This window comes from Anser cygnoides, chromosome 1 (assembly GCF_040182565.1).
Source record: "Anser cygnoides isolate HZ-2024a breed goose chromosome 1, Taihu_goose_T2T_genome, whole genome shotgun sequence".
Lineage (NCBI taxonomy): Eukaryota > Metazoa > Chordata > Aves > Anseriformes > Anatidae > Anser > Anser cygnoides.
The window spans coordinates 114630226-114644775 of NC_089873.1; positions in this window are offsets into that span (position 1 = coordinate 114630226).

The window sequence follows — 14550 nt, forward strand, 5'->3', positions numbered from 1 at the left end:
AAACACCGTCTTGTAGACTGCTGAAAAGATTTGTTTTGCAGAGACCACAAGACAACTGGAAGCTCCTAAAGGGTTTTCAAAACATGCAGGCCAAAAATTCACCACCTTTAAATGCTAAAGCTTCTCACGTATGTCAACGTTAAGATTAAAGTGGAGAACGGTGTTACAGTTCTTAATGGCAGAAAAAGTAACGCTGATAACATTATCTGTAAGGTTAATTAATGCATAATTGTTCCTTGGAAGTCTTTTTCTTTTGTTCCAAACCAGGTTGTTTGCCAAGCAAACGCCAATGGATGTGTGAACCACCTACAGCAAATGTTCATACAATGAAAGTTTCAGAAGTGACTGGTGATATTTGCTCAGGTATTATTTTCAGCCACCTGCGCAGAGTTTACAAAGCGGGCGGGCAGCCGTCCTATCTTTTGTGTTTCCAGCTTTCGTTGCTGAGCTACCACAGCCCGTTCCGAACAGTGAAAATAAACCTAGCTGTTTTATTCCTCTGCCTGAATCTCAGGGCTTCCAAAAGCAAGATCATGTGCCAGAACAACACGAGGGGACCCTGTGCCTTTGGACTCCTTCATGTGTCCAGACGGAAATTGCCTTCTGAAACCCAAAGCAATGAATGGTGATCTAGGGGATGTTTTGCTAAACATGTGATGGACATGAAAATTGGTCCAAACAGCAAAGTCAAAACTCTAGTATGTTTTCTCTGATCACATCTTCCTGTAGCCTTGAGGTCTGCTCTCTGATAAGCCAATATGATTATGTGATTTCAACAGATGAAGAATTAAGAAAATGATTGTGAGATATTACAGGTGCCACTCTTGTTAGTGAAAGTAATGGCAACCTCTCTTTGAAAGGAATCTTCAGTGTGAGTGTACGGCATGAATTTCAAAACAGGGATGTAATATCCAACCTAAGTCCAGAAAATGGTGACAGAGGAGTGAAAGGCCAGCGGTGCTGGAGGCTGGACCTAATGAGTCAAGTGTTTAACCTACAGTGACTTGGAACAATTTTTAATACAGATGTAAGAGCAAAGGAGAAAAGAAGCCTGGAAAGTGAGCAAAGGAAGTACATGGATGGAGACAGTGGCTATGGCTGATAGGACACAGGAATGTTCTCTGTTAAGAAGGGATAAGGGAGAGAGCAGGGCCACCATGAAGAAAGAGATTAAACTGTCATAGTGATCAGACAAGTTCTTGCAGAACTGCATTCAAGAGTAAATTATTTCCCTTGGGTCTCTGTCTCTTCTGCTTTCCAATGTGTTAAGATTTTTTTTTATTATTATTATTATTTTTTAATAAGGCTAGCTGTTCCTTAATTTGTTGGAGGATACAAACGGAAAATCTGACCTGCCTCAGATTAAGGAAGCATCTCAGTACAAGACGCTTGGAAAGCCTAAACTGCATGCTCCAGCAGCTCAGTAGCTAGGTAACCCATCACACTGCTCAGGAAACATACCAGGCACTTGAAGGAGCTTGCTGATGGCCCAGAGCGAGGACACTTACTGGCCACTTGATATCCAAGCCCATTTTACTATAAATCATATGGGATTCACAGGCTGGTTCCTATCATAACAGTTCTGGCCGTCCAGAGTGTGGGCTGATGCCTAAATTGTGAAGTTATATATATATTTATTCACATGGTCATTTGCTTTGCAAATAGACCTAAAATTGCCTTTGCTGTCTGCCCTCTGAATAACAAAGGGTAGTGATATAGTGCAAAGTGGATCTCTTGTAGGCTACAATAATTAACAAAAGTGTTAGCAAAAGTGGCCCTTTCCCCGCAGTTGTGCCTTGGAACAGAGGAAAAATGCCCTAGGTTGAAAACGACTCAGAAAGATTATTTTTGAACAGTTTTCCAGATAAATTGCAGAGACATTTTGAGCACTGGAGGTAGAAGCAGTTCAAAAGTTTCAGACATAGCCTGTGTCCCTAGGTGCCTGCAATGGCAAGAAACCCCAGAGTGCTTCATAGCAGCAGTGCACTTGCACAGAAGATGCTTCAATATAAGTAGTAATGTTTTTTGTATAAATGAGAACTAAATTAAGGATGCAAGCCCCCCGTTCCCCCTCCTGCTTTTAAAATTAATTGCAAAAGACCAAAGACCATCAAGTTAAAGAATGACCAAGCTCTGACCCTGTATCCTGCTTTAGTAGACAATATTCCCCATTGCTTTTTAGGGAATTTGTGTGGAATTAGTTTTTTAAGTGTTCTCAGGGCTTCCTCTTGGACTAGCACCCAAATGCATTCAGTACATAGCCCATAAAAAATCTCCCATGCTCCAAAAAGTTTACAGCTGAAGTATGGATCAAGAGACATGCAGGCAAGAAATACAAGGAAACAGGTGCAATTATTTGTGAGCAGCAAGGCAAAGGAGCGATAATGAGGTGGCTTGGCAGACACAGGCATCCATCCTGTGTGTGATCTAGTTTGCAGTTAGCAGACAAAAACCTATTAAAGCTAGGGTAAGGTATTGAAGTTGTTCCTGAATATCTTTGGGGCTTTTTGATTTTTATTCTGGGGGGATTTTGCCGGTGTTTTAACAGGACAATAAATTGGCCCCATATCAATATGTAAATTATAAACTGAATGATAGGCAAAATAATGCTATTGTGCACTTCCAGATAGGTTGCTGTTGAGCTGACAGCTAGACACCCATAAGAAGATTGCCAAGAGGCAGCCAAGGTTTCTGTTTGGACAGAAGGTGATGACCTGGACTGTGGAGGTGTACCTCTGACTCATCGGTACGAAGATTAATGTTATGTTTACAAGTGAGATTATCTTGAGAGAAGATGTGGAAGAGCATTTAACAGGTGGCAGGAGAATTACTTGTGGGGTAAGAGTCTTACATTTACAGGGAGTAAAATTATCAAATTCTGGCTGGTAGTGGTGCATGCAGCTCAGAGGAAACTTCAGCAGAACAGCAGCAGCTGTCTTTCTGAACCCTGTCACTTACCTGCCCCATGATCTGTTTGAGCTAATCCTTTATCGTGTTTTATATTGCAGCAGGTACAGACAATTCATATGACGCAAAAAGGGAGGGTGTGTTTGTTTTGGAAAGTGCTGTGGTAAATTCCACATCCAGCATTACAATACCAAAAAAAAAAAAAAAAAAAAAAAAAGAGCACTGCCCATTTAAGTGAATAGCACTGTTGCCAAAATATGTCTAATATCTCAGAGCATGAACTCGCTTTAGTCCTCATATTCTTCCCTGCCATCTGCTGCCCTTACCCTCTGCGCTGGGACATACAGCTCTCCCTGCCTCGCCAGGGAGCAGGCACGTCACACCCCGTGAGAGCACGGTGTCAGCAAGGGCAGCAGCTCTTCCATTTGCAGGTAGCACAGGACACGAGAATCCATCTCAGAAAACCACAGTATGCAATCAAAGATCTTATCACCAAGGAGCTGTTTGCTTTTCAGAGTGGAAGCATGCAGTTATCTCCAAATACTCCAGAGGCTTGTCGCCCACATCCCTTCAGAACTAGTGAAAACAGATGGAAACCTCAGCACAGGAAGAGGCATGCTTGCTGGAGTGGCTTATTCTCATCCAGACACATGCATTCACCGTGGTGCTCCAGCAGCACTAAACAGTGGGTGGTCCACATGACTTGTTGCTACTACTTTGAGAGCTAGAATTTTTTTTTATTATTTTTTTTTTAGCTAAATCTCAACAAGTTTACATATTAAGGCCCCAAGGTCCAGGTTTGATGCCACTCCCAAAGACACCCTGAAAAACACAGCATCCTCTATCCACAGAGAGAACGGGCTCTGCAGAAAATGGCAACAGAGCCCTTGCAGATGCTAAGAAACCTGGTTAAGATGATGCCCATCATATATGTCCTAAGGCCTGTCACTGTCCCATAGCTGTTGCATCATGCATGTGACATAAGAAGCAACTGGCTCAGGAGACTAACAAGTCCAAAAGATCCTGCACATAATCAGATCTAAGCCCAAAGGCAAAGTAAACCATAGCATAGCTCTCTGTTACTGGCAGGAATCCGTCTCTCACCATTTAGTGGTACTAAGTCAAGATATGGGAAAACGGTATTTGTTTTGTTGAGTTATAAAGGTTCATCCAGAAATCTGCAAAGTTAGCATGCAGCCAAAATGTGTAGCTGCACTGGGGACTAGTCCAGTGGTCTGGTGCCAGGTGAACCTGGGTAATGCCCAAATCCTGCAGGCTTCATATTAAAACTTGCCATAGAGTGGAAAAGCCCTGACAATGCAAGAGACACTGAGGTTTTGGTTTTGTGATTCACATGCACCTCTAGGTGTGTGCAACACCAGAGTGAAATGAAACCATTCCCACCTGATAGATTTTAACCTTGCATAGGTTGTATGAGGCAACATGAGGCCCAAGGCAACACTGAGCAAAATGCAGCAGGTTGTGTTCGTACAACTGCTGCAGTAGTCAAATGTGTTCATGCCTTTTTGTGGGCATAGCCAAGGTGACTTTCAGGTAGAATCACGGAATCATAGAATATCCCAGCTTGGACAGGACCCATAAGGATCATCAAGTCCAACTCCTGGCTCCACACAGGTCTACCCAAAAATCAGAATTCAGACCGTATGACTGAGAGCACAGTCCAAACACTTCTTAAACTTCAACAGTCTTGGTGCTGTGACTACATCCCTGGGGAGCCTGTTCCAGTGCAATACCACCCCAGGTGGCTAAAAACGTTCTAGTTAACTGTATGACTAAGAGGCATGGAGCTCTAATCAGGCTATGGGATCATTAATATCTCTACTTGTCTGAGAACTGACCACCTTCTCAGACCGGAGCTGCAGGCTACTTCCCTGCAGCTTGGCTTTGGAGCTAGCATTGAACTAGCTAGCTCAGGTGTGTTTGCAGAAGCTGCCATTACGTATATCTGACATCTTGTTTCCTTGATACAGCCCCTATAAATCAGTCAGAAGTGTAATAAAGAACTATTATTGCAGTGAAAATGCTGTAAAATTCTTGTCTTTAAGACGTGTCTTTGGCTCAGCACATCTGCTGGAAGACCAGGCCTTGACATCAGCTCTGCTTTGGGTGCTCAAAGGTACCTTAGGGTAGTCAGGCACTCGACTTGCACCAATTTTCTCTGGGCACACTTAGCACACCTTTGAAAGCCCCAGGCTACCATGCTTTCCCAAGTAGCCATGTCCCCCGGGAATGCGACCACTCTAGGAAAGGCACCGGTGTTCCCACTCGCATCGTCACACTGCGCGGGCTGGCAGCACCACTACAACATGCAGCCAGAGTCAACCGGCACACTGCAGAAAGCTACTTTTCTGAATTACTCTCCTGGTTTGTACACATTGCAAAAGTGTATCAGCACTGAGGTTTTCGTGGTAAACTGGGAGAGGAGTTAACAGAATGCTGCTAGCACTATCTAACCTCAGTTGTTTTATCCCAACATGGCTGTGGTTTGGTCTTCAAACAAGCCGAAAGATAAGCAAATATCAGATGTGACCCCTCTTGCATCATGTATGTTTTATGAAAGCAAACAGCACTGTGCAATGCAGTGATTCATACCTTACCACTGAATGCTCAACAGAGTAATCATTTCACCAGAACAGGTGTTGCAAGTGCTTTTATTCCTCCCCAAAACGAGTAGTGAGGGAACCCCATGCAGAGGTCACTGGGGGCAGTGAGCATCTGCTCTCCATACAGCCAAAATGGCACACAGAGGATCCTGTACTGATTTTGCCCCAGTTCTCATAGAAAGGTAACCAAATAAAAGACACAAAAAGTAGTTCTCAGTGGCACATGGTGGTAGATCTAGAAGTCAGCTTTTCTGATTCCGATTCCTTGTTTAATGGGGCTCCCTATTTTCCTTGTCATAAGCACCCCCGAGTTACATTTCCATAATTTTTCATTTGGTTTCTTCTTAAAATAATGCATGGACTACAAACAGGAGAATCTTATTTCAGTGAAGCATCTCACTGGAAAGGCATCTTGGAAAGAGCAGAAAAACACAAAAAAACATCATTCACGTCATTAGTAGAATCACACGAGTCAAAAACTAAAAACAATTGCACATAGCTCTCAGCTCCCTTGAGACCTGATATTTAAATCTCACATATATTTCCGGTAAGTTTTACAAAGGCTTCTTAAAAATATTCTTGTCTGCAGCTAAGTGAGGAAGCATCAAATCCAAGCCATGCACACAAAGAATCTTAAATGAATTAGTCATTACTCTTTACTATTCTAAATAATTTTAAATTAAGAAATAACATTTTGAGTAAGAGACATATTCAGCCAGGGTTGCTAATACAATTTTTTAAAACTTGCATTTAGTTCTCAAAACATCTGAAGGAGAACCATGAGGCAGAAATAAAACACAGTTTTGTTTTTAAGATGGACTTCCAGGATCCTAAAGTACTAAAATGACACTGAAATCCACTAAACAGGTCATATTTCTCTTTTGAACATTATAGAATTTGAAATTATGTGCATTTTTAAAAGGAGGAGGACACTGTTACAGTGCCAGCACTTTCCCCTTATCCTGACTAAATGAAATTTGTAACCCAGAAAGGACTTGCCAAAGAAAAGCTCTTTGAGATTTAAATAATAAAAATGTTGAGCAATTCTTAAGACTTTTCTCAAGTCACAAAGTTGGACGGTTTAAACAGACTCAGGAGACTTGTACATTTCAATAAGCATGGTTGTGTAGATACAGGGGTAGGCACTGCAAGTTTCCAAAGTGCAACCCTATCACCTGCTAACGTGTGGACTCTGCTCTGCATTTTCTGTCCTTTGGAAACGACTGCAGCCCTGTGCCAATTCATTCTTTTGTTTTAACTTTCTCACTAATTGCAGTACAACAGTATTATTCAGTAGTTCTGGGAAGCTATAGTATCATTTCCCTTCATTCTGCCATGAATAATTCAGTTTGTTAGTTGTAGTTGCCTCTCAATATTTTGCAAAATCAGAAATGAGCTCTCCATCAGCGTGTGCCTTGAGTAATATTCTAGTCCCATGGACACCTCTCAGAAATTATCTGTCATGAACTATCTCTATTGTGAGCTGTATTACTGAAAAAAAAATCGTGTTCACATTTTTAGCTGCTTTGGATAAGCGTTTAACATACAAATTATCCATTCAGGAAGCAGAAATCAACTCCTGTTTCCACTTTATGGCTTATGGACATATAATGCAACTTTTGTAATTCTGGAAATGGAAGACAATGAGCAGCAAAATATGAATTGGTACTATCAAGTGAGGTGGTAGTCAGAAAAAAACATCTGGCAATTTCTGAATATAAAAACATAGACAGAAATGTCAATTCCATACAAGAACTAAGACCATTTTTCCCAGCATCCAGTCTCTGACAGCAGCCAGTAAAGATGCTCAAGGGAAAAGCATAAAACATGGCATAAGCATGCCGGTCTTGTTTTAGTTTGCACCCAGACCATTGGCTCTGTCCTTGTCTTGTCTCTTTTGGAAACCAAATTCTTTTGGCCTCCAGGACATCTTGAGGCAATAAGCTCAATAAAGCAATTACGCACTACTGTGAAAAAGTTTTCCTTTTTTTTTTCTTTATAAACCCACGAGACACCCCCTACTGCTTGTATGTTGAGAAAGAATAAATAATCTTTCCCTATCTGCCTTCCCCATACTATTCCTGATTTTATAGTCTCCTATCATAACCCTTCACTATTCCATTTGTCTGTTTTCCCAGACTTATGAAAATTGGTACATTTAAACTCACTGTATGTAGGGATCATTTCAGTCTCTGCTCTTTGTTTTATATTTTCTAGTTTTGATATATTCAAGAAGTGGTAACTAAAGATGTGGGTGTTATATAATTTAAATTATATTACATTATATTATAGTATACGACATTATACTCTAATATTCCTATCTAAAAGGTGGTATAGTCATGAGTTATAAAGTGGCCAAAAAATCCTCTATTCATTCCTTGTGCTTTCCCAGTAATCTCCAATAGCCTGTTTGCCTTTTTGACTGCTGCCAAGCACTGAACCAGCATCATTTTCATACACCACAACCTAACAGTCACAAGGTGATGCCAGTGTCCTGAAGGCAGCCAAATCCCCAATTCAAATCTCCCATTGAGTTCAAAGTGCCTCAACCAAAGAACAAATGTGCAATGAAGTGAATCTGTTCCTGAAGAGAAGGCCAAAATATGGTCTATGCACCTCTTAGCTCCTATTTGAATGCCTCGCGTTAGACAGTAGGTGGAAGAATGGGCATTTTGCACAGAACTGCACTTAACCCCAAATAGTTTGAACAGCCAACCAGTTCTAGTTGGCATGAATTCAGAAAGAAAGAATCTGGTTCAGGTATTTAATGTTAAAATGTCATAAACCATGCCCACGTGGCAGATACAAAAGCTTGTTGCTTATTTTGACAATAAATGTTTTGGAAGAGTAGAGATCACTCCCTACTTATACTTCTTTTGTTCCTGATGGTTTTCGGCAGACCTGCATGACTCCTGAGTATGGAAATTATACTACAGAACATGGGCATATGTTGTCTGGAAGGGACACTTGGATGAATTAATTCAATTTTGTTATCAATTCAACCTGAATTCAGCTGAGATATATGTGCATTGTGATAGGGAGATGAACATTTGGAAGCAGACCTTAAAATACATTCAAAATCAAACACACTTAATGATAAAAATTACATTTTAGCTATTAAAATATTAAGAATTTTTAAAGCAACATGCATTTGTAGAATTTCTACGGTATAAAACATTAGATACAAACTATAGCAAATGACTTAAATAATAAAAAAACATGATAATGACTGTTTCAAATCAAAGAAGTCGTGACCTTCATTGGAACTTCAATGTGTTTTCAAATATAATAAATGACTAAATGACAGCCCAGGTTACAGGTTTTATTTAAAGTGTTGTTTAAAGAGATATTTGACTGGCACACAGGAAAAGCTACATGGTAAACTCTGATACAGCGCTACATGAAAGCAGCCCACCATTTCTGCAGAATACTTCTGCTGTTGAAAAGTATATTGCTTACTCAGAAACAATCATTCATGTGAAAACCATGACTAATTCTGATGAAACCCCTGTGAGTATTGCATGTATTGTTCTCTTCCTGTGTGCCTTTCAGCCATATCAGTATCTTCCTCAGCATGTGCTCCTACGCAGCCTACGTTTCCAGCACCGAGATTGTGCAGCCCTCGTTTCCTTTCCCCATTTCTACAGTCTCTGACCTACCAGGATGTATCTTCCAGCACTGCCAGGTTCGTTTGGCTGGGGCTGTTCATTAGTCATCGTCTCGAGATGGATCTGGACTACCAAATCCAGACCGACTCGAAATTCCCCCAAACCTGCGGGTTTTAGACCCAGAGCCCTCATTTGGATCCACCACCCCCATGCTCTTCTTCTTCTGAAGGATACTCTAACCTCTCTGTGGGCCTCTCCTGCTGGGTCTGGTATCACGCCCTGTCCTTCTGGCCAAAAGGTTTGACACGCATGTTATGTGAAAGCCCGTGGTCATCTCTAAGGCACAGCCCCGAGTCCTTGGCTCCCTGTGTCAACAGAAGAGAGAAAAATGGTTCTTCGTGCATTTATTGTTCTGTTGATTGGTGATAAAAATAAAGCAAAACATTCCTGAATACTCTCACACAAGATTTACAAGAAGACAACAGTAACTGCCTGCGGATAATAATTAAATAAGGCCCACAAAACTTTGGGGGATAGAAGACTGTCACAGCTTGTCTTTAATTTTGCTCATGCTCTTGCATAGTTTTGTTGTATAATAGCGCTATTGAATTCGGAATCTCCGATGTACCATTAATTTGGAAACTGTGAAAAAGTAACAATCAGAGCTGCAGCAGATGTGGCTGAATAGCTCAAGTCACAGGCTGCAGAAAAAGGTGTTACGTCCTGAACTCTGCCTCGCATAAATGTGAGCACAACCCTACAGACAGGAGAGAATGGCAGCAAAATTAACAAAACTCCATTTCTTTCGGGTTTGCAGCCATCATCCCCAGTGGCCCCTTCCACCAGCAGCACAGGATAAGCCACACAGTTGGGGTCGAACAGCTCACAGTCCTTCGTGGAGGGAAAATAATTTCATTCCATTTTGGTACCAAGTAAATACAGCGTTGTTTGTAAATAAGCCATCCTTTTCCCTCCCGTGGGATTGCACTATGATTTTAAAGGTGTGCTGTCATTTAAAAGTAAATTGTATGTATGTACATGTGTTTGCGTATACATTGTGTGCACACAGCCGTGTCACTATGAGCACTGTTTCCCAGAGTATCATCCACACCAATGACAGCATTTTGCTTCACTGCAGCAAACCAAGCCCCATTATCACAGTTTTCTTGCAGATAACAAGCATTTTAGTATTTCAGCCGTATAACTGAGGTAAAGCTGCAGAGCACCTCAGAGTTGCCCACAACCTTCCCTTACTACAGTGCTTAAAGCCTCAGTTTGTGGAATCAGGCTTCTAGCTTTCATGGAGCAATCTTTTTTTTTTTTTTCTTCTAAATCTGATTATTGTAAATAAAATTTAAATTTAGTACAGCTGGAACCCAGAAGACAAGTAAAACAATACCAAAAACCAGCACGGTTTTCTCTTCATATAATCGTACCTTATGATGAGAGGCAGATGCGAGGCCCTTAGGTGACAATAAAGGTGGTCTCTGAGGAAGTTTTCAGCAATCTTGCCATTGCTGGGAAGACCTTGAACTGGCTCCAAGTTTCTCTGGTCCAGCAGCCAGCAGGAGATGGCAGAAGAGCAGAGCCTTGCCTGACACCAGACCTAGATGGCAGAGGCCAGCCCGGAGGTAGGTGCTCTGTCGTGGGAATAAGGGAGTGTGGTGTATGTCACCATGGTGCCACCAAGGCATTCCTGTGCTCTGTGCAGCAATGCCAAGGGAGCTCACGTATCACTTTGGGGTTCACACATGCTTGGGAATTGCCAGGCCAGAGTATTCGGGACTTCTCCAGATGCAAGGTTTGCAGCCGGTAACGACACCATGTTCACCTCCGAGATAAAGGGACATTTTGCATGGCCGGCCTGTGCTACCAGGCTGTTAGCAGGCTGCAGAATTAATCATCACCAACACTGGAGGTAGAAGAACCCCACGACAGAAATTTTGTCATATCAAAAAAAAAAAAAATTTTTAAGTTAAAGTGATCGCAAGGTGTGAATTGGCTTTACCACATGCTTTATATGGCATTAGGTTTTAAAATGCTGAGGAGAAAGCAGTGGCATTTTAAGCAGTGTTCAAGGCTGTCGAGCTCTCAGAGTTAATACTCGCCCACTGTTGTGTTCTCCACTCTCTTGTGTTGGGATTTACTTTGCACTAGGAAAACCCAGCTATGTGGACTTGAACCACAGTGTTAATGTAACATGCCATCTATCCCTTGTCTTGATGACCAAAAAGTGCAGGGGCAGAGGTGACTAGAGCAATAATACGTTTGTCCAATTGCATTAGGGAAAGGTGATTTATTGCATGGCAATCTTTGAGGGAGACATTATTTAGAAAGAACACATCAGGAGAAATGCATGTCTAAATACAGATGCAGATGAAATGCAATAGCCACAGTTATCATTGAGAGGATCTGAATCTTGCCAACAAGCAAAACCACAATAAATGGCTAATAAAAACGAATCTCTGTAAAGCATTAAAAAAATGTACATTACCATTATGTTGTGGTTAATTCTCAGACAATACTGCAAAATAACAGTGAAGTGCTACTTCCTGTCATTTAAAGGAAAAGAAACCCAAACACCAAGAATTCTTCAGGCTAAGGAATGCAGACATACATCATGTCTGTGAGAATCATAAAAAGATCAAATGTAATATTTTCTTTCAGAGCAGACAACTGCTTTGAGATTTTCCATTCAGACAGCCTTGAAAACCGCCTCCAGCATTTGCCAATTACTACTGACAAATACCATTTGGTAGTGAGTGATGTTTTAAGTGAAATAAAACAGTGAAGAAAACTGAACATGATGAAAGGATTTTTTTTCTCCCTCTGAAGTGACTGTAAGTTATATATTCACAAGGTAGGGTTTACGCTTCCTGCCAGTGACAAATTCCATGTGATGTTGAGCGCGGAGGTGAAGTTTGTTTGACAGTAATAGGAAAGGAAGACAAAACTCGTTTTCATGTTCTTTTAAGCAGTCAGATATATTTTAGCTATAAACAAAGGAAGAGTTGCTAATACCCCTGTTCCACATCATTCTTCATAATATAAGTGCACTAATGGAGAGAATGATTCTCTAATATTAAAGTGGTCGGAGTGCAAAGAGGATGTACAGTGGATCTTTCTGTCAGGGGCACTTGATTTACATATAAACTGCAACCTGCAACCAGCAACAACTAGCATATACCATATTTTTAAAATATTTATTGGTCACAGAGAGCTTTGAGACGAGGAAAAATAGCTCAAACTATATGACCGGATGAGGTGTTTAAAGGATGATTTAAATAACTGACTGTTAGGACTCTTTTGACTTTTTCTCCTTTTAAAAGCAGAATAGTCCATTTAGCCCTACATTTACTTCCTAAGATTGTCATGAACATTTGTCTCAGGGCCTTGTATCATGATATCTGCTCTCCTCACAATCTTTAACTCTACAGCCCCATCAGAGGCAGGCAAGTGTTTATCGGGAAGGCAGCTGGCACCAAGACCCCAAAACCCAGACTCACAGATGTATCCCAACCCTGATCTCTGCCCGGCCTGGGCTCACACAGCATCACAACAGCATTGCCTGTCGGCCCTAGGACACCAAGTTACCAGAATTTTGTCTCTTCCTCCCAAGGGGAGTAGCATCTTTTTCTAACTTGTACAGTGCTGCATAGCTGCAGCAGCTGTTTTCTGAATTATCCAAGTAACGCTCACATTTTCCCCCCTACTTGACATTCAACAGTTGCATCTTGTTATTGACTTAGATTCAGATCTTACATTCATCTTGAAGCAGTGGGGAAAACGGGGAAAAATCCAGAGAATGTGGGTATATAAAGAGCATTTTTCATGCTGTTTCATTTTGCAATGGTCTGGGCTTTCTTTGTTTCACAGTTCACTGCACATTTTCTTTAGCGAAAACATTTTATTTTGAAATTAGGAATGCTCAACCCATAGTTTTTCCAGTGCTGCTTCTCTTCTTTTGAATGGAGGGGTGTTTGTCCTCATCAGGTGATTCTCCCAAGGATTTTGAAAAACTTAAATAAAAATGGCCAATGTTGTGATAAACAGCATGAACGAATAAATGAATACATGATAAACAACATGAATAAATATATTTCAATACATGAAATGGCCAATAAAAATGGTCAATGTTGTGATAAGAGTTCCTACCAACTTTTGATGCTACAGTTGAACATTTCAGCTCTTTGATTATTCTCCTTGATTATTGATATCCCTAATTATTCTCAGGGAGGCATAAACCAGAGACTCACTTGCCAGCAAGTCCCACAAGCATGAACGTGGCGGTGGATTTATTGTGCACACGCTGCCCAGGTGGCCAGAGCATGTACAGGTGATGTGTATCAGGCTGTGCACAGGTGTAGATCTATTGCCTGGCACGTGTACATGAAGACCGGCATGTGCAGGTCTCGTTGGACATAAAAAGCCTCTACTATGCTGCTTGACTGCATACATGTGGCTGGTCAGGCACACATGTCAGTCACTGCCGCACCAAAGGAGCTCTCTGGCTTCTGGAAATCCCAGAGTAAGAAGCAAATTCTGCTTTTTTTTACCTGAACAACACTCCTTGGAGCAAAACTCAGACACATGGCAGCCTACCCTCAGCGCTTCAGCTGTGTCAGGCGCTGTTCCTCTGTGGCTTTGTCTCTGTGCTGTTACTGGGGGAGATTAAGAGCCGCCTCAAGAGCAGGTAGATTGAAGCAGTGCAAACCTAGCGACTGTGAGGCTCCCGCCCATGCTGGGGGATGTTAGTCCCACCACAACTCAAGCATAACATGCGTCAGGACAGCCAAGGCACCTCTTACCCAGTCCAGCCGCATTGCACAAAGGGGAATTGGAGCTCACCTATACCCATGCATTCAGGCCTCCCCAAGTACAAGAGCTCTGCCTACGTCTGGGTGCTTCCAGTGCAAATTGTGAGTTGACTAAGGGGTCATGCTCTCTGATCCTCCCACCAGGCTGTAAAAACTCCCCTGTAACTGCAACACATTGTGTTCTTTTCTTGACAAGAATGAAAATTAAGCTTCAACTCACATAAACCAATTGATTTCAGTCAGCAAGATTTGGACCACAACTATGCCTAATGAAGCCCTGAGGCCAAATATCAAAGGCGAGATGTAACTCCGTTCAAGCCAGGGGAATTAAACTGACATGGTATGAAATGATTTTATTTATTTATTTATTTATTTTTTACCAGAAGCAGCCAGGGAGAGAGACAATATTAAGTCTCCTGAGATTTAGATAAGTCTGATCTGTGGCTCATGACTTGTGCCAAGTGTAGGTGGTTTTCTAGCTGTATCTAGAAAGTGAATGGCCATTCCCACAGGCAGGGAGCTCTTCAGAGAAGTACAATCACCTCCCATTGCAAATGTCTCCAATATTGACTTCAAAACATGTTATGTGAAATT